Raw genomic sequence first — 27,030 nt, 5'->3', positions numbered from 1 at the left:
GTGGGAAGAACTACAGGATGTTAGAGCTGGAAGGGGCAAGAAAGATCATCTGGTTCAACCATCTCATTTTGCAGATAAGGAAACTCAGGCCCAGAAAGGTTAGGCGATTTTCTCAAACTTGTGACAATTGGCTGTCAGTCCAGTTAGGATGAAAATCCAGAAAGGAATAGTCATTGGCATTCTGAATCTCCCAGCAAAGTGTTCAAATTATTAGCTGAAAAATGCTGACCACTTCCCTTTTCCCAGGAATAAGTGGTATCCAAATGTATTGATTTAAGTGCTTCATTTCTTTACTCAGTGTATCAAATAAGGTGATACCCTTGTTGGTATATTGTCAACTGGCAACTCAGGCATCATGCATCCTTAGTATGCTGGATTTGGTAGGAAGGTTCTGGAGCAAAGACTTGGGAATATTTGCTGGTGGCCCAGGCTAAGTAGGATGGGGTTCTGACATGGCTCTTTAGATGGTCCATAGGGGCTACCTAGTATCTTAGATGCTATTCAGCAATGATTGGCCCTGGGACTAGGTTTTCTATTATTCCATAATATATATTTATAAATGTACACTACAGAGATTAAAATATACAGAGAAAATATGTATAGTATATAAGAATTATGTCTGAGAGAGGTTCCTGCCGTGGCATAGTGGTAATGAATCCTACTAGTATCCGTGAGGATGAGGGTTCGATCCCTGGCCTCACTCAAGTGGTTAAAGATTCAGCATTGCTGTGAGCTGTAGTGTAGGTTGCAGTTGTGGCTCAGATCTGGCATTGCTGTGGCATAGGTTGGAGGCTCAGCTCCAATTCATCCCCTAGCCTGAGAACCTCTATATGCCACAGGAGCAGCCCTAAAACACTGAAAAAAGAAAAGAATTATGTCTGAGAAATATTATTTTATATATTTTAATTTTTGAGACAGAATATATACTTGAATTAGCCTAAATTAAGCACACATATGACACTACTTGACTGCAACATCACATTTTTTAAAGAAAATTGGAGCAAGATTAGAGCCAGTGTGTATGGGACTCTCTGCCGCTTATACAAGTCCTAGCTCTGGTCCTGGCATGTACAAATGGGGGCTATCTATATTTCATCTTTTTGTGACAATTGAAGTTCAGTAAGCAATAGAGTGGCCCATTGATCTCTGGAAAATCTATACATAAGTGGCAGGACTCCAGCTCTGGAAGATTGGCAGGGGGAAGATGGCATCCTGGTTTCCTGCCAAGGGAGGGTTCAGTGAAGGTTCTATCTTAAAGTGAATCAGGGGCTAGGGTTGAAGAAATGTTGACACTAAGGATAAAGAGATGGCCTGAAGCTGGAGGCCTCTTTCTGGGGATGGTCCAGAGTGGGATGGAAGGTAAGGCAAGAAGATGAAGAACCAGGAGATTGCAGGAAGTCAGACTATCTAGAGATTCTTGGGAATGCCACATCATCCTGGGTCGTTCTCTAAGAGAAGGCCTCATTGGAGGTGATAGTGGAGACTAGCAGTCATGCTGGGTCTAGGTGCCAGGCCTGGGAGGAGGGATCCTTAATTCCCAGCCCATCTGGAAGAAGTGGGGGTGCAGGGGGGAGCTGTGGAAGGACTGAGGTATCAGGAATCCAGATATAATCTGGAAGCAGATAATCTCTACAGCTCAGTATAGATAGGTTCTTGTAAGTATTATCATTCCTGGAGGGAGGTGGAGCAATGGGCCTCTTGGTGTGTTTGAAACTCAGTAGAGAGAGTAATCCAAAGGTATTCAGTGCTGAAAGAATAAGCCAAGGTGGTTCATCTATGAGGACACATTAGAAACAAGTGATATGTTCATTTATACATGGAATCTAAATTTGGCACAGATGAACCTATCTACAAAACAAAAACAGACTCACAGACATGGAGAGCAGACTTGTGGTTGCCAAGGGGGAGAAGGCAGGGAGTGGGATGGACTGGGAGTTTGGGGTTAATAGATGCAAACTATCACATTTAGAATGGATAAGCAATGAGGTCCTACTGTATAGCACAGGGAACTATATCCAGTCTCTCTCTTGGGATAGACTATGGTGGAAAATAACATAAGAAAGGGAATATATATATGTGTATATATCTGGGTCACTTTGCTATACAGCAGAAATTGCTACAACAAAATAAAACAAACAAACAAACAAAAAAACCAAGTGATGTCTATACTCTAAAATGAGAAATACAGGGCTGGTGAAAAGCCCTCTTTCCTGCTGGGATGCTGAGTTGTATACTCAGATATAACTTTTTTCAGACCAAACTGAATCCAATGGAGGAACAATCTACCTTTTTTTAGGTTGCAAATTTTACTGTATTTAAAATAATCATGCTAGATAAGTGAGGAGTTGATAAATGAGCTCAATCTGCATACTGCCTGGTAAGAGCAGAGCTGTATATAATTACAAGATTGCCCTGGGGGCTGTTGCTTTATTCCGCTGAGTGGAAAAAGCAATGCTTTGTGAAATGGCAGGCCAGGGCTCTTGGTGGTTAAGCCAAAGAAAGGAGGAATTTCATCTCACCCATTACTCCTTTGTTTTGTCAGTAGGGCTGAATGAGAAATTCCCCAAAGAGAAACACAGTATTCTTGATTCTAATTCAAGGAATCCAGTCATTCCCTTTTGAGATGCCATAGGATTTTCTTTTTATACTTGCAAAGTGTACACTTGCAAAGTTGCTTTGAAAGGGCTATGGATACAGACATATTTAAAATATGCAAGGTGAGATTATTCAAAATCCACTAAAAAAAAATAGAAATCACAATAGGAGGGAGAGTGAATCTAAGTGGAACTAAGAGCAACAAAAATCCCAAAGAAAGATGAAAGCTGCCAGGGGAAAAATATTATCTATCTTTAGCTATTTGTTTCCTTCTTGTACTCAGTTCTTCTATGAAATAAATTCTTTCCTCAGTTTCTACTTTCTCTGTCCTTCATTATTCCTTAGGCTTTCTCTTTGGGCTACCGGATTTCTATTTTGAAACTGTCCTACCAGTGAAAGAATGCTACGTGCTCTGTGATACACTCTTATTTCACACTAGGAGCCAAGACCAAGTATTTCAAAGATAATCTTTTTGGGAAAATGTGAGATTGGAAGTATGAAAATTAATTAGAGAACTAAGGCTCTTTAGTTATTTTATTCAGGAAGAGGCTTCGGTACAACACCCACTCCTTCTCGTATACCTGCCCCTTCCATTTTACTGTGAGCTTGCTAGTGGTTCAGGAAAGCAATTGCTTGGTGACCTTCTGGGAGTCATTTAGAAGGACCCACATCAACCCCAGAAAACACTGCTCTTTTAAGTTATATCATGCCAAATAAAACTCAACATAAGGCTGCACCTACTTAGAGTTCTTTGGGATATTATGTGGCAGACAATTATCTCTCCAAATTTATTCTCTTTCTCTTCTTTTAGTAATAGATTCCTCTGAATTCTCTCAGGACACAAGATTGTCCAGAAAAAAATATGACCTATTACTCATTACCTAACTACTGTATATGGCCATGTGGCTAAATTTTAACCAATGAAGTCAAGTGGATATTTTAGATCTTACTTTTATGGCTGAGGTGAAGGCAGGAGCTGGGGCAGCCATTTTGGATCCAGAGAATAATCATTAGATGAGATTTTCTCACTGTAAGAAAAAAAAAAAAAAGAAATCATTATCTTGTAAAGTTCTAGTCCCTTTGCTCACTAGCAAGTCATACGACTTTGAGAAAATCATGTAATTTCTCAAGCCTTTCAATGTCCTCATGTACTGAATGATAGCAATAAGAAGTGATAGCAATAAGAGTTCTAGTTAACTCTCAGAGTTATTGTGGGAACTCAATAATATCATTTTTGTGGGAACTATTTGCCTGAATCATTTTAAACTATAGTAGGTTATAGCTGATACATTCATAGGCAAAATAAATTTTATTCTATTGAGTAAGAGCAGATATTTTGATGAACATATCTGATGGGAGAAGCATCTAAATTCATAGCCTTTTAGAGACTTACCTGTTCAAGCGTAACAGTATCAGCAGGAGAAATCATTTGTCTCTGGGGCCCTAAACTTTTGCAAATTACTAGTGGTCTTCTGGTGACCCTATACTTTCCCCTATACTTTTCTTCTGTCATCAGCAACAGATGGATTTCCTATTTTGACAAATTTGATGAAGAAAATTATCCTGCCAGGAGTCAGACAGATGTATAACAGCTGTACCAATATGTGACAAGTTGATGGCCATGGTGGATGTCTATGCACCTGTACTTGTGAAGCTGGAATTGGAGACTCCTAGTACTATAAAAGTTGGCAGCTGTCTGTGATTCTGCTCACTGAATATGCTCTGGTTTCATTTCAGAATCGCCCAGTACATCTTTCACAAGCCCAACAAGCTGCTTGCACAACAGTTACTTAAAGAGGCTTCTCCTGAATATGACATTCGAAGGCTGAATGTGTTATCTAACCTTCTGCATACTTCTGAATGTAAAATTGAGCATCACCCAGTTTTGACCCATTATTTTTATCAGTGCCACTGAAATGTCACAAGGTAGGTTTTGAGCCATTCTTTAAGATACCGTATAAAATTTTTGGAGTAAGGAGGCGTTGAAAAAGATTTTGCATGGCATGTAACAAATCCAGGGAAGACCCCTTAAAATGGGCAATACCTATGGCAAATACAAAATCATTGGTGAGGTCTTATTATATCTGTTTCCTACCTTGTTCCCAAAGGATCAAATATATCAGATGGCATTTATATAGGTTTTTCCACAAAGTAACCCTGTTGAGAATTATTTAAAGATACATAAACCTAAGGATGAAACATAGCATAAAACAGTATCCAGAGGATAAAAGAGAAACCAAAGTAATATCATGACTGTCATGCACATAGCCATAGTCTCAAAATTAGGCATAGACTTGTAGAATCTTAAACTATAATATGGATGATGTTTTCCTGAAATTTGGCACAGAAACAAGATTACTGAAATACCTCATTACTCTACTTGGACATATGCTAAAAGTGTCATTCTGCTAAAAGCAGAGCATCTGGTAAATTGTTGACTCGTCTTGTTGACAGTTTCATAATTTAGAAGTTAGAGGAAGCAATAAGGAAAATTTCTACTTGATTCCCCATTTTGACCAAAAAAGAACTTGCTAGTGATGTGAAAATGATAGGAATTTTGGCAGAAATTGACACCATCATTTTGAAATTTGTGATAGCAAAGGAAGATTTAGTGGTCAGGGACATAGTAGAATTTATTAAAGGAAGCTTATACACATTCAGAGATATAAGATACATTACATAGTAGTAGATGTATTTTGGGGTGTCCACCTCAACAGTGGTCCATTTTTCTAGGAGTTTCTTCCATCAGTGGCTCCATCAATGACTGTACTCATCAATAACGTGAGACCAAGGCATCAACCTGGGATACTACATTTGCAGCCCATAACCTGGAGCACGGATGACTTATGACTCAAAGCCACCTAATCCGTGGAATGGCTATGGCTAAATGTAAACTTTTAGTTGATACCCTCGAAAGCTGAAAGGTCATGGAGAATTACAAGCAGAGTCTATAAAGTAGTGAGCCAAAGTCAACCCCTGTTGATGTTACAGGAGAACTGAGACAAAGAATAAGTCAAGAAAGCTCATTGGTAAACAGAAGGGAATAGATGGCAGAGGGCAGTGAGTTGTAGAAATGTGGGAGAGAGAAAGAGATGAGCTGGAAAGCAAGATTCTGAAAGGATAAAACCTCCATGTGTTTGGTTTACCAATATGGATTTCAATAAATATGTATTGACTGGGAAGGAAGACAAGAGAGAGATATTTGGACCTTAGTTCCAGACTCTATGTTCTGAGTTTCAGGCTGGGCTTTATTTTATGCCTGTGGGTGTCTGTGATTGTGAGATGAGGTCTTATCATTAATGACCTGTCTTTTTGGTTTTTATTTGTTAATTTGAGCTGGTTAGAGTGGGTATTTGTCCTTTGTAACCAAAGAAACTTTGATATGTCTAGATGTGTCCAAAGTCTGTTAAAGAGAAAACGGTCTCGTCACTTTAAGGCCCCTCCCCTCAATCTCAGCTAAATAAAACAGTTCTGTCCTATTGCTGAAGCTTCAGGAAGACTTTTTCTGATATGGACACATCTGCAATCTGCTAGGCAAGACATTCTTGGAAGCCAGTGGCCTAATCGCTGTTCTTTTAAATAATTTTTCCTGTGTTTTTCCCCAGTTGAGGTTTTACTCCTCAGAAAGCATTCATAGAATATCATTTCCCCAAGTCTTTGATCAGAAACTGTGTTTACTGAACTTGTGTTTTAAGCCTTTCTCCATTTCGTATGGGATAATACAGAAAACCACAATTTTACCATCACAAGACTTCCAAGTACGAATGAGTCAGTCTGACTATGCTGGTGACACCAGAGCCGGGCAGCCTGGAATCCCAGGTTCCAAAGCACAAATGGGAATATCATCCCATTTTTCACTGCAGATTCCAGATCTTCTCTTGGAAGGTAGCAAGAGGGGAAGCAAATGTAATTATATTCTTCTTTAGCCTCTTTACCCAACTGTTAGAATGTGTTACTTGGTGATACCAAGTTTGGGAATATTTCTTTATTGTGAAAAATGTGAATGTAATTGACCCTTTTCCTATTATGCCTTCTTACTCTAGGCCAGAAAGTTGTACTCACTGAGAAAATGAAAACTGAGAAACAGGCCTTCATTTCTACATCTGTAAAAAGGGGATATCAGCCTAGTAGATGGTCTCTAAAATTCCTTCATGTCTGATCATTTAATACAATGTAGTGAAACCAAATAAGATGAAATAGCAAATGGGAAATGAAGGGTTTAGTCCCAGTGGGTATGGTCTACACAGGTCTATCATGAATTGAACCAGATGGACTTATTTTTTGGAGGAAGGATGCACCCTGCTGATCAGAGTCGTTGATGTTTCCTTCATGGGATCTTTTTAAAAAGCTGAAGACCTGAAAAATTTAAATGTCTAAATGTGGTCTCACAGGTTCCAAGATTTTGAAGCTAAACCATATTACAGGTCTCTGTCAAGCTTTGCTGGGAAAACCAATGGGAAAAGAATCAACTTATTTGTAGTGATCTGCAATTCCCACTCATATTCCTGTTTCTGACCTCTTCAGAGACAGCCTGGTGGGGGTGTGTAAAGGAGTTGTCAATTCTTTGGATTGGTTCGGCTTCATACTTTGTCACAAGCATGGCACAACTACTATCTGAACAGGAATCTATCTCTTTGTGGTAATATACAGCTGCTTCTGTCACATGATCTACTTTCCTTTCAAAATCCCTGTTCACTCTACAGTTTATAGAAACTGATGTTAGAAGAGGTGATATCATCTTGATCCTACAGTTTTCTTTCTTTTTTTTTTAAGGGCCACACATTGCAGCATGTGGAATTTCCCAGGGTCAAATTGGAGCTGCAGCTGCCGGCCTCTGGCACAGCCACAGCAATGCTGGATCTAAGCCATATCTGTGACCTACACCACAGCTCAAAACAATGACAGATCCTTAACCCACTGAGTGAAGCCAAGGATCAAACCTGCATCCTCATGGGTACTAGTCAAGTTCATTACCGCTGAGCAACAACAGAGACTCCAACCGTCCAGTTTTCTGAATAGAAGAGAATCAAGTCTATCTCCTCTGTCCATTTTTTTCTTCATTCTTCCTTCACTTTCTACCTTCCTTCCTTTTTATCTGCTTCTCATCAGCTTATATAGTCCAGGACTCCTTATAAGCATTCTTGAAAGATATATCCAACTTCTTTAAAAAAGCATTTTAAGGGAGAAATTGGGCAAGCAGGGAATTAAAAGATTAACTGTTTACCACGTGGAAGTAAAATGAAGTAGGTTGCTATTCTCTCACTGGTCCAGTCCTCTTAAGGCTAGGCAGCCTAGAGACTCAGCACAAAGATCTGGGCATGTTTGGTAGGTTTCTCTTGCTCTTGGGATGTTCACTAGTTGGAAAATCCTACAGGCAGCTCCACTTGTACTCACTACACCATAGACAGGTCCTTGACATCCAAACTTGGCACCAACTCTTCTCCAACCTAGCTCATTTGAAATGCATGCATGTCCCCTTACCAAGTACCAAAGGCTCTGGGTGCCACAGCAACCAATGTCAAGGCAAGGGTAGTCAGCTAGGTTCCAAACCCTAAGAGACAATTGGAGTCCTGCACACTTGTGACCGATGTGATGAGCCACTGGATGGCACTGTGGGTCCATGCAAATGTGTGTGGAAGGACATTTGTCTTTCTTTTAAAAAGGCTGTTTAGCCTTGACAGGTAATTTGGCACATTTTGTGTTGAAGTGTGCCAAATGATTTGGCAAATATTTCACTTACTTCTGAAAATAGGTACACCTGCTGTTCTGGTCTGTAGGGAAGGGAGGAGGGTAGCTTTCCTTCCATCACCATGTTGTTGCTAATTTCAGAACCTGAAACAAGATTTTGGTCAAGCATACATGGGCCAATCTCATTTAAAGTATGGTACTGCATTTTAAAGGAATAGAAAAGGTTTAGTGTTTCCTAAAACCAATCTCTTCAGTCTAAAGGGAACATCTTTTCATCTCACCAGTGTTGATCATCTTGCTAGTCAGGCTCAGCTGGCTCATGACCAAATGGGATGGGATTTTGTTTGAAGAGCTATGTCCCCTACTGGTTCACAACCAAGAGTATCTAGAAACATTTGTCTCCAATCTTTCCTATTCTAAAGAATCCTTTGCTCAATATTTAGCATGTTTAATAGCAAGAAAAGCTAAGCAGTGTGAGAATGTCTCATAAGAAACATCTGAGTTGCCTCTTGGCCATCATGAATCCAGTGCTTTGCATTGTGATGACATTCACAGTGGAAACTCCCATTTCCACTGGTGAACACAGATGATGGTGAGGCATCACTAAGACAAGCTGAATGTTAGGCCATGTTCCCGGTGGACAAGCTGTAATTCCACCCCTCATTATTTCCTAGCTACCCAAGATAACTTACCAGGATGCAACTGAGTAAAAATAGTGTTGAATTGATCTAATTTTTAAATGGTTAAGCATTTGCAAACCTAATTATCATAGCTAACATATCTGAGAATGACTTGAAACCACTTTCTTTTCTTTTTCTTTTTTTTTTGCTTTTCAGGGCCGCACCTGCAGCATATGGAAGTTCCTAGGCTAGGGGTCAAATTGGAGCTATAGCTGCCAGCCTATGCCACAGCCACAGCAATGCAGGATCCGAGCCGTGTCTGCGACCTACACCACAGCTCACGGCAATGCCAGATCCCTGGCCCACTGAATTAGGCTTGGGATAGAACCCGCATCCTCATGAATACTAGTCGGGTTCATTTCTGCTGTGCCACAATGGGAACTCTGAGACCACTTTCTTAAGTGGTTTGGGAAAAGGTGAGTTAGGAGGGAGTCATGATTCCCCTTTTTAAGCCTTGTCTTGTTATCACTTATCGGCTACTAAAAGGGATATCTCATTGTGCCAAATCCACTCCTGTGTGGAACTGCACCACAGGAGTATGGTATTATAGAAGGGCTCTGTTTTGAATTCACAGACTTGGCTTCTCATCCCAGGTCTACCAACATAAGCTGTATGACATTAAGTGAATCATTAACCCTCTAACCTGTTTTCCTACCTGAGCATGAGGAAGGAAGGCAATTTAGGTAGGTTTCAAAGGCTACAAAATAGTGAAATCTTATTTAGCTTAGGCAGCCCCAACAAATATAATAAAATTTCAGTATATGGTAGATTGATATGTGGCCATAGTAAAGTGGGACAGTGCTTAAAACTTAAACTACTTACCAATTTCCTTGAACACAATAAGTACCAGTGTAGCAAGACAAAGGAACGTTTGTCGTAATAAGGTAGTTTATGGAAAAGACTGTATTTCTTCTGTTCAATAACCTGTATTTGCTTTTTCCACTTAAGAGTTGCAGTGGAGATAGTTCATAAATTGGTGTTTTGATCTATAGAATCCTGTTTTTCACCTATTTCTCTCTATCATGGTGCTGCATTTTGTTTCCAGGCCAGGCTGGATAAAGCACAACATGGAGGTTGTGGGTGACTTTGATAAGGAAGTTTTCCCAACTTGAGTAGGTTGAGGAAGAATAGGAGACAAGGAGGGGTGACATAAGTATAGATACTCATACGAGGAGTTTGCTATAACTCCACGGAAGGGCTTGTAAGTGGTGCCTGGAATCCAGGGAAGGTTCTTTTTTTTTTGGAGATAGGAGGGCAGACCTTCTAAGATTCGCTGCAAAGAGGAAGAATTCTGAGATACACTCATTCCCAAACTTATGTGGACTTCACACAAAAAGATTGTGGTTGTAGGAGTTCCCGTCGTGGCGCAGTGGTTAACGAATCCGACTAGGAACCATGAGGTTGCGGGTTCCGTACCTGCCCCTTGCTCAGTGGGTTAACGATCCGGTGTTGCCGTGAGCTGTGGTGTAGGTTGCAGACGCGGCTTGGATCGCGCGTTGCTGTGGCTCTGGCGTAGGCCGGGGGCTACAGCTCCGATTCAACCCCTAGCCTGGGAACCTCCATATGCCGCAGGAGCGGCCCAAGAAATAGCAACAACAACAACAAAAAGACAAAAGACCAAAAAAAAAAAAAAAAAAAAAAAAGATTGTGGTTGTAGATCTTGAACTCTTAATGAATGGAGCTCAAAGGTGTCCACTGCTCCTCCACCCCTTGAAGCATAGTTTTCAGGGTTTCCAGTGAGCTGAGGGAAGACTGCCCAGGAGCACTCCTTTTCCCTATGTGGGAGGGCTTTTTTAACGGATCATTTCAAAACTGGGAGCTACTATCATCCAATCTCCTCATCAAACTGACTGAGGAATCTGAGGCTCAGATAAATTAGATCTTGAGATTTTCTCTCAAAGCCATGTTTTCTAAGGATTAATAAAATGGCTTTGGGGCCAGAAATCCTAGATTTGAGTCCTAACTTGGCCACCACTTATTGGTTATGTGATCTTGAGCAAGTTATCCTCAGTTTTCTCCTCAGTTAAGTGAGAAGACTATGTGGTATTTCAAAAATAAGCCTCCTAAGGGGACCTCTTCTTATAGGGTTGTTGTGAAAATAAACTGAGATAAGACAAGTAAGCTGCTTGGTTCAATACCTAGAATGTAGTCACAATAAACATTCTTATTAGTCCGGCCGTTACATGAGCATTTGCATGCGTGGGAATGATAACAATATAAACTTTCATGCACAATTTTTTTTAAATGTTAGGATTTCTACAAAAAGAATGTACTAAACACTAAAGAAGACACACAGGCCACATTGTTTAGTCTATGCCTTGCTAAAGCACATGCTCTGCTGTAATCACCCTATTCAAAGATTATTACTTATGATTGACTCAAGTCTGCGTCCTCTTCATAGTGCCTGTTTAGCTTGCTGATGTGGAATCAGTATCTCCTGTGTAAAAACTTCCATGTTGCCTGCTTACTGTCTGCATGCTCTCTCTCTCTTCTCTCTCTTTTTTCTTTTCCTTTTCCTCCTAGCTTTCTTTTTTGAAGCCAGCCCCTGGCTTAAATAAAGCTGGATGTAGTTGAGGGCTGCCAGGTGGCTGACGGGAGCAATAGCCAATCCTCTTTCAACGGCTTCAGAGTTGGCTGATAGAAATGAAAGCAGAGAGATGTGAACGGGAAGCAGAAAATGGGAAGCAGGCAGCAGTAAAGAAAACCAGCCCTTCCAAACCCTCCCCAGTCCCTGGATGCATGCTGTACAGATCTGTTTGCCTCTGGCAGGCCTGCCAAGCACAGTCCAGCTTCTGCCAGAGCCATTGAGTGAGCATTTACCTCTCTTGCCCAGCTCCCCCCTTAGATCAGGCACCGTGAGGTTATCAGAGATTCTGTTTGTAATAGTAAAAGTAGCTTAGAATGTTTGTTCCCTCTCTTAGGGACCAATTTTTTCTTATTTTTTGAAACAAGTTCCCAGCCACCACTTTGCTTAACCTCATTTCTTATGTTGGTTTTCTTCTCACTGGCGATGAACAACACAAGCCTGAATTAAAACCAACATAACAGCACAAGTTAATTGGAGTTTGAAAGGATCAGGACCCTTGAAGCCTGGCTTGATAAACCCCCACAGGGTTTGGAAATGAGTCTGAAGAGAACAACAACAACAACAAAAAATCTGGTTTCCATTGCCCCAGGGATCTATTTACCAACTTTCTGTAGTAATTCCCTGGACTATAATTGAATGTTTAGTTTTTAAAAAAATAATAATAAGTTTATGCCTCTCCCTTATATAATACTATTGTAAGAAGGGTGATTACATGAAGAAATGCAAAAGGAAAAAATTATGTTCTTTCTAGCTACTGACATGAGTTATAATAATAGTAGGAAAAAGGAAGAAGTTTGTTTTGTCTTTTGTCTTACTTAAGCTGACATATATTTATGTTTTTCTTTTTCTCATTTAAATATATCACAAAGTGTTATACCATCTTTTAGCTTTGTCTAATGCACCCTTCCTATTTTTTTTTTTAACATTTCTAAAACTTATTTTCCTGAAAAACTGTTGTTTCCCACTAAAGAGAAAGTCTTCTAAGCTTTAAGCAGTAAGAAATTTGATAAGAAACTTATTGGGGGCTCTCACAACATGAACAGGAACTACCAGCCAGGGCTGCTGGGTAATGGGAAATAGACCTGTTAACCTTTAGTCTATTAGCTGAATTTTGGCTCTGGTTATAATGACACAAAGTCATTACCCCCTGAAGGTCCATGGTCTTTGGGGGAAATGAGTGTATAGTGGTTTCAGCTCCGTCCCTAACAGCCTAGAATCTCCATCAGACTGGCTGCCGTTACAATTAGAGTTAATTGTCATGGATGCAGCCAGGAACCAGGATTGGATGAGATGGGAGCATGAACTACTTTGCCTGTACTACTAAAGGTGGTCCCTGCACAACAACTAAGGACTGTTTTTCTCCTGGGCTGTTGCAAACCTGTTTTGGAAATGCAGACAAAATGAATGGAAGGCATGAAATATCTATTCCTATGTTCAGTCACAAAGTCTTGCCTTTCACACAGAATAACGTTTTAATAGCAGGTGTCATTTCAAATTATGTTTGATTAAAGTCCCGTCTGCGTTCAGTCCACAGAAGAGGGAATCTGTTCTTCCACTTCTAGTGACAATCAAGTATCTCCTTTGGAGAGTACCATTAAGTCTGAGTTCTTTCAGACTTAATGGTAGATTTATTTTAAAAATTGCTTATCCAGGCAACAAGAAGTCATTGCGGTCTCTTCAGAAGAGCTACCATTGGAGAGTTTTTGAAATTGACTTTAGCTGGACATTTTAAAGGCATGATTTGTTCATTTCCTTGTTTATCATAGGTTATATTTAAGCCTCAAATAGCAACAATGGTGTAGTTTTAGAATAAGAGGGGCAACTAAATATAAACAGATAGAAATAACTCTAGCCTCTTTCCTTCACATATTTATAAAAGATACTTCCTTCTCTTTAACCTTATCCTAAATACCATGAGGGATCTTGGATAACTTCTCTTCCGATTGATGTTTCTAAGTTGGTGACATGCAATTACCTTCTCCATATTCACACTGCTGAATAAGCTGAATTTTAAAATTATACACTGGTTGCTTGTTGAAATCTTCTCCAAGTATAAAATGGATGTTAAGTGTCTTGAGAGTTGATTTAAGAAGTTTAATTCTTTGGTCTTCTGACAGGCACAACTAGTCTTACTGGAAAACTCTTAAGAAAGATTACAGCTATGTGAACCATTTTCTGATCCTTGGAACTTTCCCCTGATTGTATTGCATATTCCTAGTCCAGTGTCACTGGGTGAACTCTAAGTAGTGGGGAAATCTGGCCATATTCCTATTTTGACAACCAGAGACTTATTAAGAGTTTGAAAGTAGCCAGGTACTGAGGATGAGGTGGGTGGAAATCTATGATGTTGGTAAAATGCCTGGTGATTGCATTCATTTTTAGGTTGTCTGTAAGATACTCTGATATAATTGGGTAAATTCCAATATGTTTAATACAAGGGCTTGACAAACAGCAGAAATTGAGTCATTCAGATTTTTTCTTTTTTTCTTTTTTTCTTTTTTTTAACTGCCCAGTGTGAAAAGTGAAATCACCCCATGGAGAGCTGTTTGAAAGTGACATGAGCTCCAAGATATTACCCTCAACATGTTAGCCAGGGTGAACTGCTCTTGACTTAAGAAAGAGGTGGTGATGTCTATGGGAGTAGCTATGCAGATCCCAGGATATGCAAATAGATACACAAAAGAAAGTGAGTCAAGGGTTTGGCAGGCAAGTGAGGGTGCAGGAAAGTTTTGGGTTTGAAGGTTATAAAGATACAGGAAATTCTTCATGTGCTGAATGCCACTGAATTGTTCATTTAAAATGGTTAATTTTATATAATATGAATTTCACCTCAAAAAATAAAACTCCCCAAAGCAAAAAAGTTATTTTTAGAGCAAAATTTAAAGTATAAAATGTACAATAATCATATATATGTACATATATATGAAAAAAAATCCACTTCACATACTAACTGCTTGTTTTAATGTTAATCTTTACACTTAGAGTGAATGCTAAATACAATCTTACCTTAACTATTAAAAAAAAAGATACAGGAAATAGAGACACTGTAGATTTGGGCAAATTCATCCATAAAGGAACTTGCCCACACAGAAAGGAAGAAGAAAATATAAGTACTATTAGCTTCATGACAGTGGAGCAGCACTTTAGAGGAGTGCGAAAGGACCAATGAAGGAAGCTGAGAAGGAACAGCCCATATAAGGGAAAAGAATTAAGAGAGTATAGTGTCCCTGAGGCAAAAAACCCCTGAAACTGAAACAAAACAGTTTCAAGCAGGAAGATGCAGTCCCACAATCAATGCTGCAGAGAAGCCAGATAAAGATGGAAGCATGTCCATTAGATATTCCAACAATAAGGCCATTAGTGACCCTAGGGCTGTGAGAGAAGTTTCTATGGCCTAGTGGGACAGAAGCCACACTACAAAGTGTTGGAAATTAACGGTAGAAGAATAGGTTTGGCTGTGAGTGGAAATAAGAAATAAGGAGATAACGTGAGTGGTATGTGGGATTTAAAATGTTTAGACATTTATTGTTATATTTCAAAAAAATCGAGAGGCCTGAGGTTTGTATTTATACTAAAGGAGTCATCTCTTTAGCAGCAAAACAGGAGGTTGAATGTACAGGAAAGAGAGTCAGGGAGTGATGGAATGAGGTCCTGGAGGGAGTGGAGTGGTTGAGGAACCCAGCAATAAGGATCACCTAACACATTGCTTGTACTGGTTGGAGAGAAGAGAAGGTATAACTTTAGATACATTCGTGGGAGAAGGTAGAAGAGAGGACTCCCATGCTGACCTTTTTGTTTTTCTGCAAAGACAGGTAATGCTTTCTGAAGAGTATAGGGAAAAACTGGAAAGGAAAGAGGTTTTGTTTTTGTTTGTCTTTTCTGTCTTTTTTCTGGGGCCGCACCTGCAGCATGTGGAGGTTCCCAGGTTAGGGGTCTAATTGGAGCTGTAGCCGTCGGCCTATGCCACAGCCATAGCAACGTGGGATCTGAGCTGCATCTACGACCTACACCACAGCTCATGGCAGCGCCGGATCCTTAACCCACTGAGCAAGGCCAGGGGTCGAACCCGTAACCTCATGGTTGCTAGTCGGATTTGTTAACCACTGAGCCAAGACAGGAACACCGGAAGGAGGTTTTAAAGGAGGTTAAAATCTGCAGTCACCATCAAGGGGAACTAACTAGATAGATGAAGGTAAGGGCCTATACTTAAAAAGTGCGTCTGTAGCTAAATCAGCTATTTTGATGGGATATAGTGATGTCAGTTAACTTTATTTTGTTTCCCAAACACAGATGCACTCCCAACTAATGTCACAAGTGTGTGTTGTGGAATAAAAGAAGGAAATGAGAAACTAGAGAAGGGTCTAGAGCATTTGGGAGGGTGAGGGGAGCAGGTTAAAGATGAAAAATAGCTTAAGATCATATTTTTCGTCCTAAGGATATACAGCATGCATATCTTTGCCAGCAAATCATTAGTTTCATCTTATATTTGAAGCACAGTTCATGGTCATCACTACAGTTGGACTTTCTGCAAAATTGTACTATTACCCCAAATCTTAAAGTTTTCCATGATTTTGAGCTTCTTCCTCTGCCCCGAAGGCCAAATCCCACATGAAAAATCACTCTTCCTATTTTGATTTTCATGACCAAGTGAACTTGATTTTTACAGGATTCTTCAAAATGGCCTCGCCACTTCGGTACTTGTACTATTAAGAGGATATTTTTACATTTTTGGCTAAATCTGAATCTTTGTTAGAATTTTTGTGTATTTTTAACTGTTACAGGTTTTTTTAAACTGTATTATGTTGGAGGCTTTCAGTTGTCTTTGGAGGAAGAATGATTCATGAGAACTTCTGTTTCCTTCTAAAGGCCTTTGTCATGAAGCTAATAGTACTTATATTTTCTTTCTTTTTTTTCCTTCTTTTTTTTTTTAAGGGCTGCATGAGTGGCATGTGGGCGTTCGCAGGCTAGGGGTTGAATCGGAGCTGCAGCTGCTGGCCTACACCACAGCCACAGCCACGCCAGATCCTAGCCATGTCTGTCTGTGACCTAAACTGCAGCTTGCAGCAATGCTGGATCCTTAACCCACTGAGTGATGCCAGGGATTGAAACCGGCATCCTTATGGATAATAGTTGGGTTCATTTCCGCTGAGCCACAACAGGAACTCCCTCACTTACATTTTCAATTTTTTTTTCACGTTCTCTTTAAAATTTCTGTAAGGCCAAAATGTCTTTAAAAACAAAAGCAAAACCAAAGACAAAGCAAGCTCTTCTTTTATACATTCTTGGTACTAGAAAGGCATTCACATCAATGCTAGTTGAAGTTTTCTGACTGTTTAAGTTCTTATTCTCAAGATAAAGTAGGGAAAGTGGCATTGAACTAATCCATTCTTCAAAACATCTTAACATTATAAGCAGAACAAAGTGGTACAAAATGTATTCAGCCTCACGGATTTCTCTAGATTGTAACCAGAATAGAAAATGGCAGAATGTATTAATTCCTAAGATAAAATTATAATGAGAACAGAAAATGGTGCGAGATGAATTAATGTAGTGGCAGGCTTCTGTCTGCAAAGCACGGCACTCTCTAAATACCACATTGCAGCACTTTGTCGACAGCTTCTCTCTGGTAATCTATATTTTAAAGATGCTCTAAAGATAAAGCCAGCCCATATTCTCATCTCTGGGCACTGCCACAGCACTCTGGACACGAAATGGCCCCAGAGAAGCACTGAATGGACTTACCTTGCAGGAACAAAGGAGATTTAAATTAGATAGCAGGCAGATTTTTATTATTGCAAGCTTACACTGACACGCTTCCTTCAATAGCAGATCATCTTTAAAGAAAACTTAGTTGAAGAGGTTGTGGTTACAAGAGAAGAATTTGCTCTTTGTCAAAAAAAAAGAAAAGAAAAGCTTCACATTTTTCACATTTTACAATGTATAAAGAATTATTTGGTGTTTTCTATCACTGCTGCTTGGGGGTCCAGGCTTTAAACAGAAATGACCACATTTTCTCTGGGGTGATTTCTCAAATGAATACTGCTCAAAGTATGTGTCTGAAGCTAGGTTATCTTTTCCAGTATCTTTTATCTATATTATAAACATGCTTACTAATAGGCCCAGTGTGAATTTGAGGAGTTAGTAATGCAGATGAATATTGTAATAACGTACCTGCAGTGTCATTCAGACGCATATTTTTAGGAGCTTTGTACTGTTCAATGAAGGCAAATGTGTCCCAATAATAAGCAACTGAGACTCACAGCTTTAAACACTTCAAAGGTGACTGTGACTCCAGAAGCCTCAGTGCAAACCCTCGAGTGGCTCCACTAGAACTTTGAAAGGTTTAATAATGCTTGCTCCACATAGCTTTGCATTCTCCCAAACCTGATCTGATTGCAAATTTTTTAATCAGTAAATCTGGTCTTTGCATCAGAACAGCTTTGCTGATTTGATTGGCAGCAATATTGCTTTTGTTTTGAATTTCATGATGCAGGAAATTGAATCCCAATTTTTCCCTCTATGCATTAATACTGCTGCACAGGGCATGGCTAGGTTCTCCAAACTATGAGTTAGAGTTCTTAACAGCATCATAGTAAGGCATTAGCAGTACTGTCTTTTCATGGCTTCTTGTGATTTCAGAAGAAATCTGCTAACTATGATAATAAACAAGAGTGAACTGTGAATTACAAAATGTGCTAACCCCAAATGATACTGTAACCCAGGATTAAGCATTGTTTATTTTCTCTTATCACAAATTAGCTGCCAAGGCAGTTCTGTGATGTGACAGTGACTGTACCTTTCCTGGGAAAAATTCTTATCCTGCCCCTACTCACCTTTAGCCCTGTCCCAGCACAGTAAGGCATCCTTACCTAGAAGTACCTTGGAAATAAAGCTGTTTATTTCTTCTTAGCCCTCTGATCTGCCTCTAAAGATTCAATCAATGGTATGGTAACATTTTAAATATTACATTAAAAGGGAGATAGACTCAGAGAATACAAACCCAACATTACCTTACTGCCTTAATTTTTGAGAAATTAAAATCTTTAAGCATATAGTGCTTTTGAGTTTGCATTTTGGAAGCCAGAGTAAATCAAGCAGCCTCTTTTTCTGGAGAAACTTAACCTAAAATATATTCTCCCCACTGTTTGCATGGCCAGTACATGTAACGTTTGTACTTTTTTTAAAAAAATTAATTAATTTATTTTTTTTGTCTTTTCCAGGGCTGCACCTGCGGCATATGGAAGTTCCCAAGCTACGGGTCCAGTTGGAGCTGCAGCTGCCGGCCCACGCCACAGCCAGAGCAATGCCAGATCCCAGCTGCGTGCGTGACTCACACCACAGCTCATGGCAATGCTGGATCCTCAACCCACTGAGCAAGGCTAGGGATTGAACCTGCAACCCCATTGGTTCCTAGTCGGATTTGTTAAGCACTGAGCCACGACGGGAACTCCTGTACTTTCTTTTAAAACCATACTAAGGAGAATTAAAGCCCTATGATTAAGCATTTAACATAAAATTAAAGGGCCATGGTTATTCATTGGGAAAATACCATGTACATAGAATTCAATCAGATTTCAAATAGACTTCTTTCTACATAAATTGCATTTCATGGGTTTGACATTTCTGCTTTTCCTCATCTTTTTTTTTAGGCATAGTATATAGTTTATTCATATCTACAGCATTTTAGGGAAATTTTGGCAAGTTTAGCATAGTCTGTGCTTTCAATCCGTGCCAGGAAGTCCAGTTCTCCTTTGCTCACCTGAGTTTCTTTAGGCTGAACAAAGAGTAGTATATAATAGGCATGAAGAACCTGCTGCAAAGTGGATTGCTTGCATGAAGTTTACTCTAGAAGGATAGGTACAATTCAGAAACAAACCTTTGTGTGCATAAGAACTTGATAGGTGCTGAAAGAGCTATACCATTTTAAACAGGAACATTTGAATATTTGGAAGCAGAATTCAGTGTAGATCTTAATCTTCTATAGTATTCCATGATGTATCCTAGGTATATTAAAATAAAAATCATAAAGAGAAAACAAAAGGTGAATATTGATCTGTACTCTATATGGGGAAGGACTGTTTACATTTGAAAACAGAAGAAAAGGTAATAGAGGGAAAGAAAGTAAATTTGAATAATTTTTAAAAACTCAAAAATAAATACAATTTAAGAGACAGACAAGAAACAATGAATAACATTTGCCACAATAATGAACACAGTCCAAACTCTTTATTATATCAAGAGCTCATACAAATCAATATATAGACAAGACCACAGCAAGTAAATGGACAGAAGGGAAGAGGTAAATACGGAGATGGAAGTTTAGGGTCCAATGTGAAGAAAGAAATTAGCTTCATAAGTGTGCAGATAAATACAAAGTAAACTAAATGACCACTAAACAGCAAAGATTGTATACAGGAGAGGCACCATTTGGTGATGGCATGAGTAGAATGAGGTCCTGTTGAGGAGTGTGGGCATTGATAGGGCCTTTCTGGACATTGTTTTGATGTTATGTCAAGACCCTTAAGAATATTTTATTCTTTGTGTCCACAGTATACTGCTAGGTGAAAAAAGAAAATTAGAAAACATTTTTTAATAATGTGATTCCATTGTTTCACCTAGAAAGAAAGGAAGAAAGGAATGTAAGGAAAGAAAGAGAGAAGATAGAAAGGAAAGAAGGAATTGTGTGTGTGCGCCTAGACAAATAGTGGTAATTTTGTTTTCTTTTTTAAATGTCAGGGGTTTTGTTTTGTTTTGTTTTTGAAATGAGCCTGTATTGTAATCAGAAAAGAGAATGAAAACATCTTTAAAAAGGGGAAGAAATTTGTAAAAAATGTTCGTATCCTTTGACCCACAGCTCCCAATTTAGAAAATCATCCAAAAGAAAAGGCAAAAATGTAGGCAAAGATTTATGTACAAATGTGTGGTTGAAAGTGAAAACAACATCAGGAGACTGTTTAAATAAATTCTGGAACATCCAAAAGATAGACTATTATGCAGCTGTTATAAATTACATGTCAGAAGGATTTTCAATGATATGATAAAATACATTTGACAAATTTTAAGCAAACAGAATAAAACAAAACAGGATATAAAGTTGTATAAGAAGAATGATCCTAACCTCAAAAAAAAAAAAAAAAAAAAAACCCTGAAAAAGACTAGGGAAACAATGCACCAAAATGTTCATGATGGTTTCCCCTGGGTACATTAATTGTGGAGGATTTTTGTTTTTGTTTTTTTTGTGCCTTTTGCTATGATTAAAAAAAATGACTACTTTTTTCTTGGGCATTCTAATAGGCTTATTACTCTCAATGAATTGGAATAAAAGTCATGTTCACAACTCATTTTATAGATCAAAAGAGATCACCTTGCTAGGTCCCAATTTAATCATTTATTTTTGTCTCTGAATAATTCTGAATAATTCTTGATTCTCAAAATCAAATCCATCTTCAAGGGGTAGAGGGTATTTCTATTTTTAAGGGTTGTCAGGCTAGAAAGACTATTTTAGAAGTTGTTATCACACAGAATTAAACTATAGCCCCAGAGTAAATACATATATCATGACCTTACAAGGTAACTGATTGAAGAGTGCTTCATGTGTTAAGTTCTGGTTTGCTTCCTAAAAACAAATCTATATACTCAGCTGTGTGGTAAATCATTCTTCCTTTCTGAGTCTCAGTTGTTTGTTTGTAATCTGTATAATGGGGACTGTAACACCGAGGTCTTGGAATCATGATATCCACTTGCTTTATTCTGCTCTCCCTCTGTAGGACCACATTTGCCCCAAAATACAAAAAAAAAAAAAAATGTGCAAAACAGGTGCTGTAATTATGGCTACTATTTACTAAGTGCTTTCAGATGCACTTAGTCATCACAATGACCAGATGTGGCAAGTAATCATCCCACTTTATGTGTCTTCACTCAAGGTGGGCCCCTATTTATTAATGATCTAGCAGGGGTGAGCACTGGCCTGGCATGGGTAAACTTGAGTCCCAGTGCATGGTAGAGTTGGGGAGACACACTACAAAGCAGGAAACAAACACTGAACGTGCAATACCAGGTTAAGAAGGCCTCCGAGAAGGCAGCCAACCAGAGTTGCCAAGGAGAACAAGGAAAGGAAAGCCTTGTTAATCAAGTCTTCAGGGAAGGTGGGTCTGAGAAAAAAATATTCAATCTCAGCACCTTGCAGAGCTGGGAGACAAATATTCCAAGCAAAAGAAAGTGAGGCTCAGAGACGTACAGGAAGGACACAAAAGTCTACAGTGACTACATAGTAAGCAAGATTTGAAACACTAATGCCAAATTCCAAACTCCCCTCCATGACATTCTAATAACCATCATTAACCAGGCTAGGGTGGGGCTCACACACAGCAGGTCCTAAGAACAATCAAGGCCTTGTTTGGTCATCAGTGGATGGACGGCTGCTCAAGGCTGAGGCTCAACCTACAGCAAAGCTTGTGAGTTTCGGGAGAAGGATTTCTGGTCCTGGGCACCCGGTTGTGGAAGGGGTGGGAGTTTTACCCCATTGTTCTTCCCTTCCTTCCAGCTTTCCAACTCCAGCTCTTTTAATGAGTTTATTAAGTCTCCTTTGTCTTAGTCCACCTTTGAGCTGGGGTCATTCTGGGTGGGGGTGGGTTGGGGCCTAGGCTGGGTGGAAGCAAAGGCCAAGGGGCCAAAAGAGGGCAGGCCAGTAGGGAATCTTGTGGCCTGGAGGGACTGAATGTACCTTACAAATGTCACCACCTTCTAGAGGCCTTCCTTCTCTGTTCTGGATAAAATAGTTCTTCCCAGATGCACCCTTAACTTTCTCTGTTCCCTTCCCTTGCTTTGTTTTTCCTTTGGTCTTTGGCTCATAGTAGGCATTCAAGTAATATTTATTGATAGAACAATTATTTGTGCTCTTCCATGTGAGAGGCATGAGGTTGGGCCTTTTATCATCACTTCCTTCCCACCCCACCCTCCAGCTCTTCAGTGATGATCACCTCCTCCTTGTGATGACCCTAGGCTTCTTCCAAGCATTTCTTCATCCTGTAATTACTTATGTGTCAATGCTCAGAGCATCAGTTGCAAGAGAGCAGGACTGCTTGCTGATGCTGGCTGTCCCCAGTCAGAGTGTTGGACATATAGTGTGTGTAGGATAGTCATTTGCCTTACCAGAAATGATGAATGAATGAATGAATGAGGGAGTTAGTGAATGAATGAAGCCTTTACCTGAGCTGATAAAGGCCTCCTAGGGCTGAGATGGGAAGCCTACTTATGTGACTTTGAGGTAATGCCTTTTGCCTGGAACTCCATGAGATCTTGCTCTTCTAAGTGGCTCTTATTTCATAGATGTGCCTTAAATAAGTAGTTCTGGAATTTCTCTTCCGTAAGTGGGTCTTAAACTTCAGAGCCAAAAAGAATGAACAGGGAACCCCTAGAGCCCACCTTAGAGATAATGAATTAGTGGGGCCATCTTGGGCTTAGGGAATCTGGTTGTTCTCCGTCCCTCAAATTACTACTTTTATAAGTTAAAAAAAAACAGCCCAAAAACCCCTAGAGCTTCTTACTTCCCAAATTAAGCTTGTTCTACTCCACCAGAGTTTAACAGTTTTCTTCAGTAAAGGACTTTGCCTTACCAGAAATGATGATGTATCAGAAAGGGACCATAAAATCTGCATGTCATTGGAAAAATGAAATTTCTCCCAATAAGCAGCAGCCATCAGTGTTTTCCACCTATTTTCTCCAACGACACACAACCTAGTTAATGTCCATTATTTAGAATGACAAACTATGCTACTCATCACAAGCAGCCAGTTGGCGGGGTGGGGTTGGGGAGACAACATCATTTCTAGAAACACAGCTTCCAGAAGGTCTACTTTCCATAAATGATGTGCTAGCTCCCAGAAGTAAGGATCAGTGGGCACTGCCACTTGCAGTACCTTGGATGGCTGCTTCGCTGGGTGCATTGAGTAATCACTAGATAAACATCTGAGCGCCAACTGCAAAAAGATACTCCTGTGGGTAGTAAAAAATGTTCTCTGTTTGCAAGTCAAGGCTTACCCCTGTGTTTTGGAGATACCTGAATTGGTTTGGCTCTTTTCCAATTACAATCTGTTCGTAATCACCCAGGGTCTGTAACATCAAGCAGTGTTATGAGGGAATTAATTCTTTCTATGTGACAGTTGTTAGTGTAATTCATGTCCTTGTTCTTAATTGCTGGATCAAATTACTTTGTAGATTATTTCATATTTCATCCCAAGAGAAAGGAATAGGAAAAATGCACAGTGCCTGTGGTGACTTATTTGTTTAGTCTAGCCAGAAAAAAAAAAAAAAAAGCAGAATTAAAAAGATTGACTTTCTAAACAAAATGGCTCTTCTCTATCCTTAGAGTATATTTTGGATGACTTTAGATGGAAAGTTAGCCTGAGTACATTCTTTCTGTTTAAACACTCTAGGAACTAAGTTTATTTTTATAATGGTTCTGCCAAAATAATGGCCATAAAGGTCACAAAGCAATATCTCCTAATAAATACCTTGGAAGGATTTATAATTCAATGCTCTTGCATTAAAAGAAGCACCTTGAAGATAAGAAATTAATGAGATTTAGAATAATTTATTAAAGAACACCTAATAGACTCTCGTGAGATTCAAATGTCAAGATGTTAAAAAAAAAAACACACACACACACACAAAAGAAACTTAGTAAATGCAAATTATAGTTGGGGGAAAAGAAAGAAAAGAGTATTTGAAAAATCTTATAAATGTTTGTTTTTGCAGCACTGAAATTTAATTCTTGTATTTGAATACATACCCAGTAGACATTTCATCCATTTTTGAGCCATAGCCACTAAATGCTTTTCACTCTAATGTTTGGAATCTCAGAATCAGTAACTATTTCTTAGGTGGCTTATGAGATGAGAATTTACTTGTAGGCTTACAGGGAGGTGAAAGCCCAGACAAGACAAGATCACATAACTGAAAACCTATAGAGAAAATTCACTGTTCTATTTATTCCCGCTTTGTGATGAGTTGAGAGCAAAATGTATTTAAACAATGGGACATTTGAAATGAACAGTTGCTGTAACTGTCCAAGGCCAGCCAACGTTCATGTTGCCTTGTAAATAGTCATCTTATAAAGCATACCTGAGTGATAACCTAAAGAGGAATTATAGTCAGCGATCACTTAAAAGCAAGCAGCTGGAAATTGATAAATACTGCCTGGCTGCCTGGCAAATAAACCCCGGTCATCATTACAGAGGGAGCTGAAACTTGCTTATTGCTGGGAAATTATGGCAATAGACAAATGAACAGGCCTGCTCAATTAGGGCAAAAGTACCTTGTAGTTCAAGTAACAACTTACTGTCAACATGGAAAGGTCCTTGAAAAAGGAGCTGAACCTGCTACCCCCTAAACAGAAAGCATATGTACAGACATGATGTTGAAAAGCTAGCTGTCCTGAATCAGTTTTCTCTGCCAGAGTGCTGAATGTATTATTGTCATTGTCATCTTTGAAAAGGGAAAATAGATATCCATAAAAAGGGATGCCTTTTTCACCACTGGTATTAAAAAATGATTACAAAGAATTCCTTAGTCACTTAAATCTCTTATTATAAACCCAGTCCTTTCTAGTCTATTATAGAAAAGCAAGATGTTATGTAGGTTTAAATATGAGTTTTATGATTCTTATTTAAAATATGCTGCTTGTTGGCCTATATGTTATCAAAAAAGAAGCAAGTTCAGAGTTCCTATCGTGGCTCAGTGGTTAAAGAATCCGACTAGGAACCATGAGTTTGCAGTTTGATCCCTGGCCTCGCTCAGTGGGTTAAGGATCCGGCATTGCCATGAGCTGTGATGTAGGTCGCAGATGCACCTCAGATCCTGTGTTGCTGTGGCTCTTGCATAGGACTGCGGCTACAGCTCTGATTAGACCCCTAGCCTGGGAACATCCATATGCCATGGGTGTGGCTCTGGAAAAGACAAAAAAAAAAGAAAAGAAAAGAAAAGAAAAGAAGCAAGTTCCCTGTTACAGACTTAGTTGATTGATGGCTATGGGTTTTCTAGCTATACTTAGACCTCTGCAAAGCCTAGAGTGGAACTGGCTCGAATACTTGTTAGGAAGTCTCTTCAGGAAGACAAGGAAGGGATGGTGTTGCAAGGACTGAGCATGGGGAGGATGCCACATCACTTTTGTGCTTCACAATGACTTCATTTTAAAAAAAATTATGAACATTTTCTTATTTATGGATAGTATTGTTTTAGTCTAGATGGAGTTTAGAAATTTACTGTTTTTTTAATTTAATTTTTATTTATATTAGAGTTGATTTACAATGTTGTGTTAGTTTCAGGAGTGCAGTAAAGTGATTCAGTTGTACATGTTCATATATCCATTCTTTTTCACATTCTTTACTCAAGTAGATTATTACAAAATACTGAATAGAGTTTCCTGTGCTACATAGTAGGTCCTTATTGAGTATCTATTTTAGTTATGTGTATTATATTCATCTCAATCTCCTAATTTATCCTTTACCCCACCTTTCTCCTTTGGTAACCATAAGTTTATTTTCAAAGTTTGTGAGTCTGTTTCTGTTTTGTAAATAACTTCATTCGTATAATTTTTTTGTTTGTTTTAGGTTCCACATGTAAGTGATATCATACAATGTTTGTCTTTCATGGTCTGATTTACTTCACTTAGTGTGATAATCTCTAGGTTCATCCATGTTGCTGCAAATGGCATTATTTTGTTCTTTTTTATGGCCGAGTAGTATTCCATTGTATATATATGCCGTGTCTTAATCCATTCATCTGTCAGTGGACATTCAGCTTATTTCCATGTTCTGGATATTATGAATAGTGCTGCTATGAACATAGGGGTGCATTATCTTGTTCAGTTTGGCTAAGGGTTTATCAATTTTGTCTGTCTTTTCAAAGAACCAGCTTTTAGTTTTATTAATCTTTTCCATTGTTTTCTTTGGCTCTATTTCGTTTATTTCCACTCTGACCTTTAGATTTCTTTCTTTTTACTAACTTTGGGTTTTGTTTTTCTTTCTCTAATTGCTTTAAGTGTAAGATTAGGTTGTTTGAGATTTTTCTTGTTTCCTGAGGTAAGCTTGTATCACTATAAACTTTTTTCTTAGAAATGTTTTGCTGTGTCCCATAGGTTTTGGATCGTTGTGTTTTTGTTTTCATTTGTCCTCTTTGATTTCTTCAGTTACCCTTTGGTTGTTTAGTAACACGTTGTTTGGCTTCCATATGTTTGTGTTTTGTTCTTTTAGTTGATTTCTAATCCCATAGCACTGTGGTCAGAAAAGATGCTTGATATGAATTCAATTTTCTTAAATTATCAAGGCTTGCTTTGTGGCCCAGCATGTGATGTATCCTGGAGAATGTTCCATCTGCACTTGAAAAGAGTGTGTATTCTGCTGCTTTTGGATTGAATGCTCTATAAATATCAACTAAGTCCAGCTGGCCCTATTTAAAGTCTGTGTTTCTTTATTGATTTTC

General features: G+C 39.0%; 1 long non-coding RNA gene across 1 annotated transcript in view; it reads left to right on the top strand.

Annotated features, from left to right (window-relative positions):
* Positions 1 to 27,030, top strand: part of LOC110257213 (uncharacterized) — a 149,495-nt gene that overhangs the window by 88,907 nt on the left and 33,558 nt on the right. Inside the window, exon 3 of the long non-coding RNA XR_014831405.1 lies at positions 4,333 to 4,521. This is a non-coding gene — a long non-coding RNA (uncharacterized LOC110257213). The remainder of the gene's footprint in view (positions 1 to 4,332; positions 4,522 to 27,030) is intronic.

The sequence above is a fragment of the Sus scrofa genome, chromosome 16, assembly GCF_054392235.1.
Source record: "Sus scrofa isolate SSC_HxYL_T2T_F1_AM1 chromosome 16, Sscrofa_HxYL_maternal_Yorkshire_Landrace_v2.0, whole genome shotgun sequence".
Lineage (NCBI taxonomy): Eukaryota > Metazoa > Chordata > Mammalia > Artiodactyla > Suidae > Sus > Sus scrofa.
Note: the sequence above shows the minus strand (reverse complement) of the source record. Positions and strands in the feature narration are given on the sequence as shown.